The 19,457-nt window shown below is 41.5% G+C and overlaps 1 long non-coding RNA gene across 1 annotated transcript in view; it reads right to left on the reverse strand.

Moving 5' to 3' along the window:
- LOC112545497 (uncharacterized) overlaps positions 1–10,111 on the reverse strand; it is a 70,446-nt gene extending 60,335 nt beyond the window's left edge. Inside the window, exon 1 of the long non-coding RNA XR_012900864.1 lies at positions 9,808–10,111. This is a non-coding gene — a long non-coding RNA (uncharacterized LOC112545497). The remainder of the gene's footprint in view (positions 1–9,807) is intronic.
- Positions 10,112–19,457: the final 9,346 nt, after the last annotated feature.

Genomic DNA, 19,457 nt, shown 5'->3' on the forward strand with positions numbered 1-19,457 from the left:
GTACAATATGATGGGGGCTAATTTGACTATGACAAATCAGGAAAGAGATCTTGGAGTTATCATGGACAGTTCTCTGAAAACTTCCACACAGTGTGCAGCGGCGGTCAAAAAGGCAAATAGGATGCTAGGAATTATTAGGAAAGGGATAGAAAATAAGACACAGAATATCTTACTGCCCCTATATAAAACTATGGTACGCCCTCATCTTGAATACTGTGTACAGATGTGGTCTCCTCACCTCAAAAAAGATATTTTGGCCTTCGAAAGGGTTCAGAAAAGGGCAACTAAAATGATTAGGGGTTAGGAGCGGGTCCTATATGAGGAGAGGTTAAAGCGACTGGGACTTTTCAGTTTAGAAAAGAGGAGACTGAGGGGGGATATGATAGAGGTTTATAAAATCATGAGTGGTGTGGAGAGGGCCGATATAGAAAAGCTATTTATTAGTTCCCTAAATAGAAGAACTAGAAGACACCAAATTAAATTAATGGGTAGCAGGTTTAAAACTAATAAAAGGAAGTTCTTCTTCACACAGCGTGTAGTCAACCTGTGCAACTCCTTGCCAGAGGAGGCTGTGAAGGCTAGGACTATAATAGAGTTTAAAGAGAAGCTGGATAAATTCATGGAGGTTAGGTCCATAAAAGGCTATTAGCCAGGGGATAAAATGGTGTCCTTGGCCTCTGTCTGTCAGAGGCTGGAGAGGGATGGCAGGAGACAAATTGCTTGATCATTGTCTTCGGTCCACCCTCTCTGGGGCACCTGGTGCTGGCCACTGTTGGTAGACAGGATACTGGGCTAGATGGACCTTTGGTCTGACCCAGTACGGCCGTTCTTATGTTCTAACCTCATGTCCTTTCTGACCTTGAGTGTTAGATTAGCTGTCCCCTCATCAAAAACAGGTCAGCGCTAAGAGCCCACAGCAGCGGGGTCAGCTGCCATGACACCATCAGCGTCTGAGACCCCGCAGTGGCAGGGTTGGCTGCTGGGAGTCTCAGTTCCCAGGAGTCTGCAGTAATAGTGCGGGCTGCCGGGAGCCCATGGTGGCTGGGACCAGCTCTGAGATCCTGTGGTGTCAAGGATGGCGGCCAAGTGCCCGGGGTATGGGTCCAGCTGCTAGGTAGCCTCTGGTTGCCAGGAGCTTGTGACTGCATGACCAGATATCAGGAGCCCATAGCAGCTGAGAGCCCGCGGCAGTGGGGCCAGCTGCTGGAACCCCAGGAGAGGGCAGACCCTGTGTAGAAGGGCGGCACCCAAGACCCCAGGACTGGGGAGACTCCTCCAACATCCTTCCCTCCCTACATCCCGGTTAAAACGTTAACCATGCAATTGATAGAATTTTGATTGGTTACACAGTTAATGTTTTTGTATACTTTACACATCCCTATTGGAAACCTATCCTGGCAGGCAGAGTTCTGCTGTAAGCCTGCCTGTGAACCAGCTAAAGTTTGCTGAGCAGAACTCAGTTTCATAAATTCAGAATTGTCAGCGTTGCCAAACCAGCTTTTGCAGATAGAACTGTTGTGTGGGCCATCTCTAGAAAGGGCTTCAATTATATTTTATGTTGACTAAATACCAAGTAGCAGAATGAGTGGAGGAACTAAATATTAGGAGAGACACACAAATTACTTAGGCTCCAAATAAACTTAGAAGGAGGGATGATGTCATGTAGTAACTGTACAATTATAACAAAGGAATAATATTGTTTGTCTTGGATTTTTAAAGACCTATTGAGTGAAATCCTAGCTCCATTCAAATCAGCACAGCTTCAGCTGGTTTGAATGGGAACCAGGATTATTAAGAACATCAGAATGGCCATACTGAATCAGACCAAAAGTGCATTTAGTCCAGTATTCTGTCTTCCAACACAGAGGCCAATGCCCAGAGGGAACGAATAGAACAGGTGATCACCGCATGATCCATCTTCTGTCACCCATTTCCAGATTCTGGCAAACAGAGTCTAGGGACACCATTCCTGCCCATTGCACTTCTCTGCCCACCCATGATGTCACTACAGACTTAAGATTGTCATGGGTGACTTAAGTGTGGATTTCTGTAGCTCTGTATGTTTAGATTTCTTCTACATTTAACCTGAATTCTGAATTCCTTGGTTTTATAGTACTTGTTTGGGGGATAATTACAACACTGTTATGTGTTTTACCCTAAATCACTGATACATACTCTCAATCCCAACTCCATAAGAACATAATTTTTTCATCTGCAAATAGTTATAAGAACAACAATGACTAGGGGCTTAAATTCAGTTCTAAGACTTGAACTCACAGCTTTCCATAAATCCTTCCTCTGTAGGGTAACAAGTACCCATGAGTCCCATGGAATTAAGTCTTGTTTAATTGACCATGTTATGACCTACTCTCTTGTGACTTGCAATGTTATTTTCTCATATAATGTCTCTGAGAAACATGTGAGGGGTATCTGTGGTGATAGATCAGCTCACACTTGACTGTGTGAAAAATTGTACACAACAGCCTAGTGTACTTGCGTTGAGTGAGTTATTTACTGCCCTTAAGAAGAAATTAAGGAACAAAACAAACAGACAACAACTCCTTTTGTTACTGTTCTTCTTTTCAAGTCTCAGATGTATCATAAGACTCTTCAAATTAAAAACGGGAACAATAAAAGCAGGCCAATGCCAGCAATCCAGTCATATGCTTGTTGCATTTACATAAGCAGATCATGTGTTATCTCCTGCAGTTAGATAGGCTTGAGATTTGTAAGTTCTTCAGATCTTCCTGGGATACTCAATTTGTGGCTGGTACAACTTTTGTGCCTCAAGTGTTTTGACCATTACCAGGATACATGTTGGTATTGTTTGCTACCTCCCAAGGCATTTTTCTATGGCCATTTTAATTTTCCATTCTACTTAATTTTGAATGCAGATTAATCTGGATGAAGATCAATCAATGGGGTAAATTCTACTCCTGTGTTTACACCAGTTTAACTCCATTGACTTTAGGGAAGCAGAAGGAAGTAGAAAAGGACTCAAGCAGTTTCTCCAATGCATCCAATATCAAAAGAGACATCTGTTAGTCTATGTGCCACCGGACTCCTTGTCGCTTTTGGAGATCCAGACTAACACGGCTACCCCTCTGATACTTAATATCAAAAGGGTCATTTTCAGATAGTGGGCTCACTAATATTAAACTTTATAAGAAAGTGACATTGTTGAACATTTTGATGCAGTCTGGCAGGTCTGTCTTGACTTCTGGAATCAAAGCACTTAAAACACATTTCCTAAATTAAGGGCCTAATCCTGAAAGCAACTATTATTGGATGAAATGGTTACTTGCATGAGTAGTTCCACTAAGTCAATAAGCCCATGTCTACACTGCTATTGAAGGTATGATCTGAAGCAAGTGTGGGTGCCCCAGGGTTAGCTCTAATCTATTTAGCTTGATAAAAATATCCATGAAGATGCAGCACCACTGGTTTCAGTGCACGGTAGAAACACCAGTAGATACCCAGGGGGACCAACTAAGCTTATATAGCCAATGCTGACGTCTGTCCACAGCCACATTTTCACTGCTATTTTTAGTGAGCTAGCTAGGTTAAACTAGCACGCATATGCCTAGCTGACCTGCAAATCACACCTTCAGCTGCAGTGTAGATGTATCCAGGGTGGTGTATACTAAGCCAGTAGTAAGTGCTTACCAGCTTAAGGCTTAAAAGGAAACACACCAACGTATATCAATCTTGTATCAATGACTGTGTTAGATTGGAATGCATTGGATTTCTTCCCTACCCATGAAAAACATCTCTGTGTATGTCAAGACATTTTTCTTTCATGGATACAGTCAGCCCTTGACTTAATGTTCTGGAAATATCCCTCCTGAATTCCTGACTATGCCTTATTGTATCCATGCTCCTCAAACTGAAGAAGCTTTACATAAATGGGTCTGTTTTCACACCCTCTCTTTCAGCGAGAAAGCAAATGCCAAGGTGATTTTTGTGGGTCAAAATCCCATTTTGTGGTGTGGTGTGGTGTGAGGAAGAAGGCATTTTGGAATAATCCCATCAGTGATAGCTCAGATTAAACTCTGAATTTATACCAACCTCCAATGACATCTTAGATAAATCATTCAGTTAGGGGCTCCTAATTTTATTAACATGTGTACATGTATACACACACACTCATGCAAGTGGTGGGGGAAGCCACAGTCTGCAGTCAGCTGTAGCATCCCACTTTTCCCCCTCTCCCCCTAGACTTGGATAATTTTTTTCTTTAAAAACACACTGAAATTTTTTGTTTTATTTTAAACAGATGGGCAGCAGCGCCGCCTTTCCTTAGCCCTTTGTGTACGTACCACAAGAGCAGTTGCCACCTCCGCTGGTGCAGAGACCTCCTCCCCTTGGACTGACAGCCTGTCTCAGTGTTAAAAAACAGTTCAAGGTAGCACTTGAGACCAAACGTGCCATTTTCCTTGTCAAAATGAAAGCTGTAAATTTGAAGCCTAATGCTTAATGTATCCAGATATTGAACACAGGGACTTTTATCCCCAGCTTAATGGTCTGTCTAAAATAATCAAAAAAGATTGCTTAAAAATTCTAGGTCCTCAGAGGTCCTATAAAAATTGTGTGGAACACTGGTTTGGGGGTATTTGGATGGGGGTTTGAAGCAAAAAAAGAAATAATGCCCTGGAAAATATTTGTGGAGAAAGAATAGAATCTCTTATCTTGAACCCATGGGAGCTGCATGTAAATCTGTCTAAATTCAGGAGACCAGATCCTCAGCTGATGTAAATCACCACAAGTTCACTGAGTGTAGTGAAGATTTGATGCTATACCCCAGGAGGGTATCTTTCTTGGGGGCAGGAGGGGGCGGTTCTTTTATAACGCTGGTCACAGTGGTGTGAGAAACTATTGCCTCATCATCCTTTAAGGTACCACTGTTTGCTTTGGGATTTTTGTTGATTTATTAATTTGGGTTAGATGTCTGTCTAAGGATTTGTCGGGTCTGTTAGCTTAGTTTTATGATTTTTTCATTAAGGAAAACGTCTGTAATTTATGGATAAGATTGTCAAAAATGCTTACAAAAATCTTATACTGTTTTTTCCCCCGTGGTGAGAGCCTGAGGTACAGTAGAAATGATTGGTAGAGCTTTCACAAGGGATTTTAACAAACTTTCTCCCTTCTCTCAAGCAACGGTCCCCTACTTCCCACATAATAGCTTCCAAGTACATTATTTCAATGGGCTAGATTCAATAATACTGGAGCAGGGATTGCATCTTGTGCCAATGAGCCCTCTTGTGCTCAAGGTAAGCTCCACCTCAAAGAAGGGCAAGCAGCATTACCGGTATCTGCCCTCAGAAAACGTAGGCTTTTATACATAGTTACTATTACTCACAAACTGAAAATCTGGATCTGTGTAAACGGACAAATATTGGTCACTTATTCTACCCTGCCACAAAAAACAAACAAACAAACAAAAAACAAACACCACCCTTTCCTTATCTAATTTAGTTTAGCATAACTTAAATACTTGTGCATTTTGGACATGTATGTCTAAAAGCTTTTGAAGTGTGCTGTCATTCACTTATACCCGTGAACCCCATTGTAATGCATGCATTCAAATGTCTGTCTGTAGCCTGTAATAAAAGGAACTATTAAAAAAATAAGCGTGCATGGATTATAGACTTCATTTTGAAATGTTGGTAAATACAGTGTTTATATCTCCAGCCATAAGCTGCTATCTGGAATCATCTTTAGGAAAATTTCCTACTTTATTATTTGGTTCTTTGTTGTTATTTCCCCCCTTTTTGGTTAGTTTCTCTTCTAAAACTACAAAAGCAAAAACAAGTACACAGGGAAAAATCTTTTTTCCTCCATTAGTCAAACTACAATAAATTATCAGCCAAAATACATTCATATTTAAACCTGCTGTTGTCTGTCCATAAACAGTCCTTCTAGGGAGCAGTCATTCCAGAAGAGAGATATTTTGGAACCTTGTGAACTTCCAATATCAAGATGACAGTAAGATCAGGTAAGAATGGAGCAGCAATCTTATTTATCCAGGCTTTTGACACCTGGATCGAAATCTTAACATTACTTTAAAAAGTAGCACTAAGCAAACTTCAGGGCCTCACATGATATAAGCATCTCAACGTGTGGACGCTTATCTGAAGCTTAGCTAATGAAACATTCTCAGGGTCTTGACCCCATCTGCTGTAAATCAGAAAAACTTCTTCCAAGTCTGAGCTACACCAGTTTGTATCAGTTGATCTGTCCCTGAGTCTGCAAAACCTTACAAAGCTTCCTTGCAAGATTTCTGGCACCCCCACTTTCAATCCTGGCTAAGAATATCACAAAAGGAACTTTTGTGTAATATTTCAGCCTTTATATTCCATCCAGGAACTCAGAACCATGATGATGTGCCAAAATGGACACACTTACCTGGCTATTTTAGAAGCTTTAAAAGGGTTTGGTTATAGATTAGGTCTAGATCTGAGCACAGGTTCGAGAACCATTGTTTTTTCCAAAACCCCAGTCTAGTTATTCCTACACAAAGGCAGTTCAGTTTGGTTTGATATTGGATGTTTCGGTAACAGATAAAAGTGTTTTTTCCATAGCCTTCCCTCCACAAGTAAAACTGTCTCAAACATAAATCCTAGCTTAAAATCAGATGCAAATAGTACATCCATTATGTAAGCTGTCATTTAAACTCGATAGTTTGTAGATGACATTTTAAAAGGACAATAACTATACAATAACTGTCTGTCTGGACTGTACTTTTTAAAGCCAACTTTCATACACCAGGAAACAAAACAAGTGCAAGACGGTTTAATGTACCTCAGCAAGTCCTACAATAATTCTAATCAGTTGTCAGTTAAGAAGTGTCTTGTAAAGAACTGTGTGGAATTGCTACTGTCTATTACCTGTGTCTATTCCTTTCGGTTCAGTTGAGCATTTAAAAAAAACGATAATAAATGCATTCAATAATTGTTTGAATTGATGCTGTGCATTCTGTCATAAATGGTTTATGGATAACCATCAATTCGTTCTGCTCATCACTCTAACAAGTTCAATGTACTACTCAGAGCAAAGGACGACTATTTATTTAACAGCTCTTGGCAGGAAAATTTGTTGCGTGCCACAACTTTACAAAGAACATTAAAATCAATGACAATTTATAAACCAAAGGCTAGGAATTATGCTTTAGATTCCCATAATTCATCAGAATAAAGCTGTCAGATACCTTTTATTATAAATTAATAGCATGTTGTCTAAAAGCTGTTGGTGGCAATGTTTTGTCAGTTTAGCAGTGACATCTAGTGGACATGTGTATTTATTAACTAGTGGTTTTATTTTACTTCCTAGAGAGAAACTCACTACTGTATCAGCATTCAGTGGCATGGAAAAATGTGTGCAGAACAATGTGTTTGATCATGCAATCATTAACATCTTTTAATGTTATTTAGGTATTTTAATTATAAAGAAATCATACTGATCCTAAATAGTGTATTTCTATTAATTTATAGTTTATATATAGGTTACTGGCAATGAGATCATTTTTTATCTACCTTGCTTGCCTTTCAAACGTGATTTTCTTTTTGTAATTTTTACTCTTCTACTCAAACTTCATTGTAATTTTTACTCTTCTACTCAAAATCATTACGAGATTTCAGAATGACCACTCACACACTCTTTATGATTCCCAATTAAGTGGTGGAAATACATGGGATTTGATCAGATAAATTGTTTTTAAAACTCCATTGCTTTTATAACCCAAGAATTAAGTATTTCAGATTTTATTTTGTATTTGGTAAGAAATCTTTAATCTTTAACAAATCTTGAAAAAAGTGACCTCTTGAATTTTGTCTTTCAAATATTAATTTAAATTAAATACAGAGAAATAAAAGACGACTGGGTGAAATGATGCAGTAGGAAGAATCTAATTTCTCTCACATCCCACAGAGCAGTTACTTTTGTTCTGATGTAAATAAAGTAAAGGAGCAGTCTTCAATACTATACTGTTTTTCACATTTAGTTTTGTCTCCATTTCCTGCAACTGCGGAATAATACATATCTAAACTATATCTGTTTCCAACAGCTTTGTTGGCTTACAATGGTCCTGATGATAAAAAGAAAACATGAAAAGATAATTTGTGAAAATATTCTTTCTACTGTATAATGTCAGAGGATATGGAGCTGATAAGCTTCTAACATAAGGGTGAATAGATGCAGCTGCATTTACAATGATAATCTTTACACGCGCTTATTTTTTAACATACTTGGATTGTATTATATTCTTAAATAGAAAATACCATGTTTATTTCTACATTGAATAAATGATAGCTATCACTGCAATTTCCAAACCATAGTCAACCCAGGAGCACATACTACTGGCAACTGGTAACCTAGGGTATGTCTACAAAGCAGGGCTAAACTCAAAAGAAACCATGCAACTTGAGCTATGCTAATTGCATAGATGAAGTCAAAATAGCTTATTTCCAATTTGGGAATGTCTACACAGCACTTTCAAAATAGAGCACTCTTCCTCCAACTTCCCTTACTCCTCGTACAATCAGGGTTACAGGAGTCGGAGTAAGAAGTCCACCAGCTCAACATTATTTCTACATTATGTCAAACTAACTGCTTGTGTGTAGACGCGGACTAAGTTATTTCCGAATAACGTGAGTTATTCCAAAATAACGCTGCTGTGTTGACATAGCCCTAGTGACATGTTTGCCTCCATTATTCTAGCTGCTATTTTCTATTAGAAGCAGCTAATCAAGTACATCTTCCTAATTGTGCATCTAAGCAGTAGCTGTAGTGTCCACAAGGATGTTCTGTGAATGTGAGGTGAGGTATTCAGGAGACCTTCTCTGTATAAGATGTGGGCCACAGTACAAACAAAATTTCAGATAAGCTTGCTAGTATTTTGTTTTTAGCTCTTATGCCATGTGGCTTTTTTACAACATGTGCCTTTTGTTCCTTCTGATCTAGTTCTTAAGTCTTTCAGAAAGCCCACATGACTGCATACCTCACAATCTTTAACATTTGTATTCTGACAAAACTCCTGTAGAGGAGAGAAACTATATTATCCCTATTTTACAGCAGGGGAACTGAGGCTCAGAGCTGCTAAGTGATCTATCCAAGATCACAAGAAAGTCTGTGGCAGAGCAGAGAATTGACCCCACAGGTTCCCCAAGACTGTGCCAATCCTAACCACTGGATCACCTCTCCTTTCCAACACAATCACTTTTTTTTTTTACCCTATTCACTTGTGTGGCTTGATTTTTCCCTGCCTGTCACCTTCCTCAGCAATATTTCCCTTTCCATTCCAACTCTATGGCTCCTTGGCTTCATGTTCCCACTGTAACCATTTCCCTCCTTTAGCCATGTGTGGCCTGAAGGTTGGGTTCAAAGAACCAGTTTTGTAGATGGTGGGTCAGTGGCCCAGCAAAACTTTGTAAATGGTCAGTCTTTAACATCACAAGCACACCATTCAAAGCTAAAAGGTAACATTCACCCCAGTATAGATCTTAGATGACGTCTCCTGCATGAAATAAAACCTACTTGAGCCTCGAGTTTACCCCGTCTCTTTAAAAGCAACCACAACATCCCGTCACAGTGCCTGACCCTGCATTCCTCTTGCACCCACGGAATCTCAAACCCCCAGTACTCCACCGGGATTGTTATCTGCTTCAGTACTGAGGGACCTGATCTCTCATCTGTACAACCTAACCATACATTTTCTAGAAGAGGCCAAACTACTCAGGACAGATGACAGACGGATAGTTCAGTTTCCTTTGTGGTTTTGGTTTGCTATTAGCATGTAGATACATGGCTTACCTGTCCATCATCGGGTGCACCTCGGCCTCAGTTTCTCCATGCTGTGATCTCCCTTTGCTGGCAGGCAGTTTGTGCCTCACTCTCCAGGGATCCAGCCCCCTCTTGGTGATTGGTAGTTTCTCCCTTCAGTCACACACAAAAGTCTGCCCCTTCCAGGGTAACAAAATGTCCACATGAAAAGAAAACACCACCTTTGCCAAGCAACTCTCCATAGTTCTTGTGTCATGCAGGAAAATGAAAGGAGGCTTCCTCCCACCCACTCTGCTCTTGGATCCCTGACTAAGAGCAGATGCCTATACCAGGCCTCAAGCCTGCACCACTCCTATCCAGTGTTCCCTCTAGGGGCAGCACAGCTTCACAGGTGATTGATTAATCAGCCTCCCCCACCCCAGTCAGAGGCTCAGGGCTCTGTGCAGGGAGCTGACTGAAGGGCGGGGCTGATTAATCACCTGTGAAGCTGTGCTGCCCCTTGCTGTTTCTTTCTCCTGTTTCCACTGCTCACCTAAATTTTCATTCCGGTAACAGAGGACACACAGCTGCAAAAAGACAGTTAGCAAAGGACCGAATTCATGCCTCTGGGAACATTTTTCAAACAAATACTCTTAGAAACTAAAATTGCACTTTTTTAAAAAAGAGGCCAGAATATACTCTAACACAAAAAGCTCAAAAAGAAATATTAGATGATAAAAGCATAGATCATATGCAGGATGCACATAAATGAAGTGCCTAAAGAAAGAGAGAGAGAGAGAGAGAGAGAGAGAGAGAGAGAAAGTCACACTGATAAATATTTACACCATATTCCCAACCATCTACAGTAACTGAGTCTCAGGATTGCCTTACTTCCCAGCTATCCAGAAAAGCGAAACAGACATGGATATACTAAAAGTAAAAGATTCCTGCAGAAAAGAATAGCAGCTCATATGTGCTGAGGGCTACCTGTCCAGGAGGCCACATCAGAATGAAACCTAACATACCAAATTATGTTGCTGATTGTGATAACTCCAAGAAATAGGGCAAGGATTAAACTTGATCTGTGTCCTTTTGGATGTCCAGTCTGGCCCTAGCCTCTACCAGAACAATTTCTCTCTGCTAAGTCCCTTCTCTCTGGCCACACAGTTCACACTGTCAGCAGAGCGAATAAGCATTTAATACCATTTTTCCCCTCCACCACCTTGTTGTTAAGTGAAGGCAGATGAACACATTTTTCAAGGACAGTACAACTTTCATTTCCATAAACATAACTGTCAGATTCAACTCAGATTAGATAATAATAAAAGGGGAACAGTATTTATGTTAAAGTACAGAAAAAAAAATAGAATAGGTTAAACCTTTAAATATGTCAATTATTCCTGCAAAAAGAGTCTGCAAACTGGTTCCTTCTTAATTTACAGAAAGCAAATATAATTTAAGACATTCAGAAATCTAAAGCCTCTGTAACATCTTTTGACTGTTATCTGTCTCAGCATTGTCATTGTGCTCTCAAGATGGAGTCTTGTCTCCTCTAACTTCCAAGAGAGGTTCACATCCCATGCTTCTGAAATTCCCCCTTAGAAAGAGTAACCCATCTTCCTTCAAGCACACTTATGATTAATTTGTGGAAAGAAATTAAGCTAAGCTGTTAGTCAATGGCTTTCCTGAGAAGCTTTAGGAAATTTCTTGACTTGTTACTTGTCCTTAGCATAACTTTTAATGGTTATATTTAGCCAACTGTCCAAATCCTTAGGACCGTGGTCACCAACCAGTAGATCGTGAGCTACTGGTAGATCTCAGGGGCTCTAAGAGTAGCTCTTGAGCCCTCTCTGAACTGCGCACCTGCGCAATACATTTACATTAGATTTCCTCATTTGAGGAGCAGCTACTCACCGAGCAACAAAACAGGTGAGTAGCTGCGAGGAATGGTGGGCGCTGGGAGGTAGGGAGGGCTGAAACTCCCCAGTCAGATGACTGTGGCTTTCAGCTGAAAGAGGCTGCCCCGTGCTCCAGCTGATTGGCAGCTTCTCCTTTGCGCCTGCCCACGTGGAGCTTGGTGCACCCTGGCTGAGTGCCATGGCCAGCTGGCCGGGCAGCCGCTTCTCTTCCCTCCCGCCCGGCTGCCCTGCGCTCAGCCCAGGGAGGCTGCATCTAGCTCCAGCTGTGCTGGAGCAAGCTTCCCAGGCTGAGTGCAGGGCAGCCGGGCGGGAGCGAAGAGAAGCGGCTTCCCGGATAGCTGGCCATGGTGCTCAGCCAGGGTGCACCAAGCTCCACATGGGCAGGCGCAGAGGGGAAGCCGCCCAATCAGCTGGAGTGCGGTTCAGCCTCCTCCGGGCTGAAGGCCACAGCCAGCTGGCCAGGCAGCTTCTTCTCTGCACCAGCCCACGTGGAGCGTGGTGCACCCTGGTTGAGCACCACTTCCAAATGTTGAAAAACCTTTTTAAAAAAGCAGCAGTATAAGGATTGGGGATAGCAAGTGATGGAGAGGAGGAGAATAGAGAGGGCGGGGCTTCAAGGAAGGGGCGGGGCGGTAGATCTTGGCTTGGTCTGTCATTTAAAAAGTGATCTTGGGTGTAAAAAGGTTGGAGACCACTGCCTTAGGATATACCATGTTTCCACCGGAAGCCCTCTGGCCAGTCAAGCATAGATGCAATTAATATTCAAATAGTCCTGTGGCATGTACATTTCTATAGGTGCTTGTGTCTTCCCAAATGAAGCATGAGTTGAATGTGGGCATCCTCAGTTTTATGCACGGCATGTTCACGGTCCTAATATTATAAAATTAAAAATTGTAAGCACCAATACTGACAAGATTAAAAATTGGATAGAATGGCTATAATCTGTCCCAGAGAGGAAAGCCACTCATGAGACTAGCATACATCTTCTTCAGTCTGCATACATTTCTGAGCGGGGCTGTGACAGCATGTCACAGCAATAGGGCTTAGAAGATTTGGCAGAAAGCACTTTAAAAACAGCACCCACAAGTTATTACTCCAGTGTACTCTGTGTCATATGGTGGGTGGTTTCCAGCATGAGAGAATTAGCCTGTGAGTAGCAATCATTCCTCTTGAAAATCAAAATGTCTCAGCAAAATCCAGAGGGCCAAACTCAGACAGAGATTATGTGTAAAGTGGTGTAAACTAGATTCTTTTTGAACTACTGACATCCACTTATATTTCAATAAATTACTGTAATGGAGTCTACAGAAGTGTAATAGCTCTACCTATTCTCTTCTAGCTGAAAGAAAGTATTAAGAACAACCTACTGCAATAAACTCATTCCTATACTCTGTGTGTTAATTGCTTTTTTTGCTAAACTCCTCTCTTCTGGCTCCCCTTACGATATGAACTAGATCAACTGAGGGGTTTTATTTTTTAACCCTCAGAATCAGTATGCCAGAAGTATCGGGTCACTCAGGCTTAGTAGGCCAAATTTATAATTAAGCTGTAAAATAGCAACAATGGGCTAACATCATATCAATTACGGTATGTCTACACTACAGCGTTAACTCAAGTTAACTTAATTCAAAATAGTTAATTTGAATTAAGCTAATTTGAATTAACGCATCTACACACAAAGTCTATTTCGAAATAGGGGTTTGCATGTATAGACTCTATTAAAGTTAATTCGAAATAACAGCTGTTATTTCAAATTAACTTTTCAGTGTAGATATACCCTCAGAGAGTAGCTATGGAAATGGGTGTAGTTCAGTGTGATTCATGCAAAACATTTTTCACCTTTCCAGTTTTAAATCCATCATGATCAGCATTGCTTGAATTTTCAGTCTGGGGTTCATGCTAATCCTAAAATGCCAGAATATCTGAGATGTATCTAGTTTTCACAGATTGGCTCAGGTATCCTTGAAAGTTAGTTCAGGTTAGCCAAGCTTTAGGGACCTTTCAGCCAAGCTGGCTGATGATTCTGACCTTGCATGAAAAAACTTCTCACAACTCTATGCTCTACGTTAAATTCACATTGGCTAAGCATCCAAATATTCAAACTAATAAAAGGAAATAATTTATTTACTTAATTATCCTGTGAAATTCATTGCCACAAAATACCACTGAGGACAAGATTTTAAATAGGAGTATGTATTTTATAGGTAAGGAGAACATCCCTAGCTGTATTTGTTATGTTAAAAACATCTTTATACAAGATATAAACCTTCATACTTCAGGCTATAAGCTAAATCACTAGCAAATTAAAGGGAAAACAATAAATTTCTCATACAGGCAGGTTATTCAACAGTTGTCTGATATTACTTTTGGCAACACTTTCTCTGAAACTTTGCTATTCTCAAATGACAATGTATTAGGTGGGTCACTGATCAGATATGGTATGGAAATTCCTATGTTCCTAAATGTGTTTCTAAAAGCTTAACAAACCATATGCCAGCCTCCATGATCCAGTAATCAAGATGGAAATGTTGCAAAATCAAGCTTTCTTATGATACTGAGATTTTCAGTATTTTCTGGTGCTGATTGGGTTGGAAATAACGTACTGCAAAAGAAAAGGGGGAAAAAAAGATCTTACACAGAGATAGCAGGCAGGACAGTGGACTAAAGACAGGCTCTCTTGCCAGCTCTGATTTAGGATCCTGTTTTCAAAAGTGATCTCTAACTCTGATTCATCCAGTTTTGGAATTTCAGACACCTGAGTTCCTGGCACCCAGAACTTCAGCTCCAGTCAATGGATGTTGTGGGTGCTCAACAACACTGAGAATTGGGTCACTTATTTAGTGGCTTAATTTTATGTAACTGTGTGATTTTGTCCTTGGTGTTAAAGTGAGGCACACAAAGCTAGGGGCTGTTCTTGTAAATTTGGTCAATCTATAAATCAGGTCATGAATATGTACCATTTTTGCAGACTATTTTGAGATCTTCAGATAAAAAGGAGTACAGCACCATGTTAGATCAGCACTAACACTGGCCAGAAAATAGGAATTATATTTTGTGGAAATTACTTTCATGAATTTTTTTCTATGAAATTTGTCCTGAAAAAAGTATTTCTTCTTCATTTAACTTTGAAACATTTAGACCACTTCTAGTTTGTACTTATCCTGGCCTCAACCAAGAAGTACAGTAGTGTATGTTAATATTTTTAAAAAATTAAAACAGTGACATTATTTATTATTATAAATAAAGTCAAAATATATTTTGGTATAAGCTTGCTTCAAATTTTGTGTAATGTTCTGTCTCCTGGTTTGTTCAATGTCTTCCCCTCTTCTCTTCTTAGTGGCTTTTCTCCTCAGTCCTTAGTGGACCAGGGAATGCAACTGTAGATGACAACAGAACTAACCAACGTGGCTCTCACTGAATGAAGTACGATGCTTTCTGGCAGAATTAAATCATCTTCTGTGTCACACAATAATAGCTATGAAATCCCCTTGGAGTCAGGGTTCACAGCACCTTGTAGAATTGAGTCTCCCTTGAATAGTAATTGATGTAATTATGAGTCAAATCCTGAGCTCCTTACAGAGGAAAAATACCGTATGAGATGAATGATCTTGTCTATGCTGGCCCTCTTTCCCCACACGTTCAAAAAATATTCCTGCCATTATCACTAACAGTGGGACTCTACGGATGGTTGAAAGAGCAGCAGCTGTTTACACACAATGTACAGGAGTGCCAAGTACGTAGCCATCTGCCCATGCCCTCAGAAGGGCTAGATGATTCAGTGGTAAAAATGCTGGTGGCCAGGGGAGTCTTGCCTATACCTCAGGAACCAGCCCAACAATACTTTTGACTTCCTAATATCTTTTAATTGACACTATACAACACTAAGAAAGCTTTAGCAGTACACCCTAGTGAGGCAGTTAACAATTCATAGGGATTGCCTCACCCACAAGTGGGTGGAACACTGCAACTGTTTAATTTGGTCAAATTTGGAATAAAATGTATGTTTTATGGAAAATTTGTATAAAACTCAAGGCTAACAAAGAGGCCAAATTTTGTCAACCTTCCTCACACAGAGCAGTGCTGTACTTTGCAAACTGTCTGTTTAGTCCATATGGAAAAAAATATTCAAAATAATGAATACATTCAAGGTAGGCGCAACTGTTTGTGGGCTTGAAAGCTTGATTTTGCTACCCCATCTGACCACATGCAGACAGACTGAAAGTTACTGATGGACTGGGAGCCCACTAGGCAGACCTTGATTCAGGTCTGCCTAGTTCTGGTGTAAATTAGGGCTGCACAAAGAGAGCAAATTATTCACTGAGGTCTATTCAGTACTAATTTGAGCCCAGGTTTTGCCACTCTTAGGCCAGGTCTATACTAGACCTGGGCAGCTCAGCTTAAGCTACGCAACTCCAGCTACATAGAATATCTAGCTGGAGTCAGCTTACCAGAAGCCGAGCTTGGAGGCATCTTCATAGGAGGAGGCAGACAGGAGCAAACACTCCCATTGACTTCCCTTACTCTTGGCAAAGGCAGGAGTACTGGCCGCTGATGGGGGGCGTCCTCTGAATTTCATTTAGCAAGTCTTAACTAGACTCACTAAATCGAACTCCAGAAGATCGATCACGGCAGCGATGATCTTTCATGGAGTGAAAACGAGGCCTTATCTTTGGGTTTGACTTCATTGCAGAATAGTACTATTTTAGATGAGTAAAGATGACAGAACTGAGCCTCACTAGCCACATTCTAGTGCCATGGTCACGAACCAGTCGATTGCGATCGACCGGTCGATCATGAGGCATTCTGGGCCCCCCATTTTTCCCCACCCCCAAGAAGCCCCACTACCTACCTTGAGCAACAATGGAGGTAGTGGCAGCTTCCCACGGAGTGGACAGAAGTCCTACAGCTGCGCATCACTTCTGGGGGTTCCGGAAATGCACTAGCTGTTTCCTTGCCCCAACTCCCTGGTGTTCCAGGAACTTACCAGGTAAGTCCCCAGAGGCTTTCCCTTCTCTGCAGGAGGGGGGAGTCGGGCCCGGAGGGAGCACGTGCGCGGGCTTCCCTGCTCTGCGGGGGGTGGGTCAGCCCCGAGGGGGTCGCGTGCGCAGGCTTGCCTGCTCCGTGAAGGGTGGGTCAACCCTGAGGGGTCACATGCATGGGCTTGCCTGCTCCGCGGGGGGGAGGGAGGGGGGGCAGCCCCAGAGGGAGCGCACAACAGAGGCTTCCCACCAAGGCTGGTGTAGGGGACTCCCTGCCCCAAACCCTGTTCCTGCCCCCGCTGCAGAACCTTGTCCCCCCGCCCACTCTGTCTGCAGAAACCTGCTCCCTGGGCACCCTGCTGCAGAAGCCTGTCCACCGCTACCCTTCTGCCTCCTGCTGCAGAAACCTGTTCTCCTGGCACCCTGTTTCCTTTCCCCTGCCCTCAGCCACAGAACTCTGTCCCCACTGGCACCCTGTCCCCTGCTGCAGAAACCTGTCCCTTGCCTTCCCAGCACCCTGTTCCCTCGCCCCTGCCCCCAGCCACAGAACTCTGCCCCCACTGGCACTCTGTTCCTTGCCCCAGCACCCACTAGCACCCTTCCCCAGTACCATGTCCCCTGCTCCTAGCTGACTTTTCTGTGGGTCAGTGACCCCTGACTCAAGACAGATTCCCTGCCCTTCTTATAAATAAAGACAATGCAGAAACTGTGTGTGTTTGACATAGTATTTTATTTAAAAATGAAGCCTGGCCAACAAACCCCCAATTGGGGCCAAGACCCGATCTGGCCACAGCCTCTCCTGCACTCTCCCTTCCCCCAGATCCTAGATCTGAGCTTATCATACACTGGAACCCCCTGCCCTGAGCCCCTCTCATACCCCAACCAAAATTCCTGCACCCTCACATCCACAAGCCTGTGGTTTGCTTAGTACCCCAACACTGCCCAGCCTGGAGCCCCCTCCCCAAGCCAGTGTCCCCTTCTCCACCTCCTCCTGCATCCAGATTTCCTCCCAGAGCTTGCACCTCTCACCCTTTCCCACACCCAAATCCTTCATTCCCACCCCAGAGCCTACACATCCTGTCTCAACCCAGCAAGGGTACGGCTAGACTGCAGGAGTTTCAGGATTCTGAAGATATCCCAGAAAAACTCTTCTGCATCCAGGGATGCATTTGTTCTTCCGCTTTTTTTAGTGGAAGAGCAAACATGCTCTTTTGGTCACCCCTATAGTCCTCTTTCCAAAAGGAATAAGGGGGCTTCTAAAAGAAGGGGGTTTTCTGACATTTGGTCCAGTCTAGACAGACCAAATGTTGGAAAAACCTCTTCCTACAGAAGAATTGAAAAAAAAAAAGCAGCAGTATAAGGATTGGGGATAGCAAGTGATGGAGAGGAGAAGAATAGAAAGGGGCGGGGCAGTAGATCTTGGCTTGGTCTGTCATTTAAAAAGTGATCTTGGGTGTATAAAGGTTGGAGAGGAAGCCTTGCTGTTTTGGTGAGCATTTACTCACGTGACTAGTCTCACTGAAGTCAATGAGAAGTTCTAGGCCTAAAAATCTCTCATCTATACTTTGCAGTACAAGACAACCTGAGAACTACTTTCCCACAGCAGCAGAAAGTGCGAGACTTGATCTTATAAATCCCCAACTGCCACAAAAATAATTCTTTAACTGCTCATACAAACTACAGAGAAGATTTGATTTGGGGGATGGTGGAGATGCCAGAGTCAATCTATTAACTTTACCAGTGGATAAAGAAAATGTAAGAAATCAGAAGCTAGCCTAATTATCAAAGTTCAGAGGTTCAATGAGGAAAGGCCAAAAAAAGTTCAGATGCTTAGCATAAACTATTTGCAAATTTCAATTCTGTTAGTATAGGGCCAAATTCTACCTTATATTCATATAAAAATCTTAATGATTTCAAAAAGAACTTTGTCTTATTAAGAACAGTGTTAAATCTAAAGTGAGGATTTCAAGAAGTCTGTTTGAGGGAAGAAAAGTCCAAAAATATCTTTTTTCTTGGTATTTAGAACCTTTCCATTACCAGCTGGAGACAGGATGTACAGCATTATGCAAAAATTTAAATTAATTAAGAAAACTGAAAACAGCAGCTAAATTAAATATGAACCTCAAAAAAAGAGCTTTGGTTTAAGTTTGTGTGTAAAAGTTCAGGTTCAGGTTGGCTCTTATTTTATCCAAACCAATGTGCTCATCGCTAATTAAAATAATCTATATTTAAAAAAGATTTACCAGAGCATAAGGAAGAGGATTTAATCACATCAACAATGGAATTCAATAACAATTATACCATATGCAATATACAGTATTCAATGTTTCAGAACAGAACATCGGAAAAGAAAACTCTTTGATTTATCACACACTTAATCCTTAGCATGTATAGATCTGTACATGTTGAACTCACCATATGAACAATAACCAGTATTTAAAATAACCCTCTATGGTAAGTAAATATTAATCCCATTTTACAAATGGGAAAATTGTGGCAGGGCCATTAAGTGGCTTGCCTAAGGTCAGATAGCAAGTCAGTTGCAGAATTGGGACCAGAACTCAGGAATTCCTTCCAGACCTAGGCTAACTGTTCTACGCTAGGCTGCTTTCAGGAATACATAATAAAGGATTAAAAATTGCCAGTATAAAATGCACTTAAACATATTTGGAGAGAGGAAAAAAATGGGGGGAAGATTTTGTCTAGTATAATGAAATAAGCAGAGTCAATAGCTAGCACCTCCACATTACCACACTTACTAAAGAGAGATATGTTGGAAAAAAACAAAAGAATTTTATCCCGG

The sequence above is a fragment of the Pelodiscus sinensis genome, chromosome 1 (assembly GCF_049634645.1).
Source record: "Pelodiscus sinensis isolate JC-2024 chromosome 1, ASM4963464v1, whole genome shotgun sequence".
Taxonomy (NCBI): Eukaryota; Metazoa; Chordata; order Testudines; family Trionychidae; genus Pelodiscus; species Pelodiscus sinensis.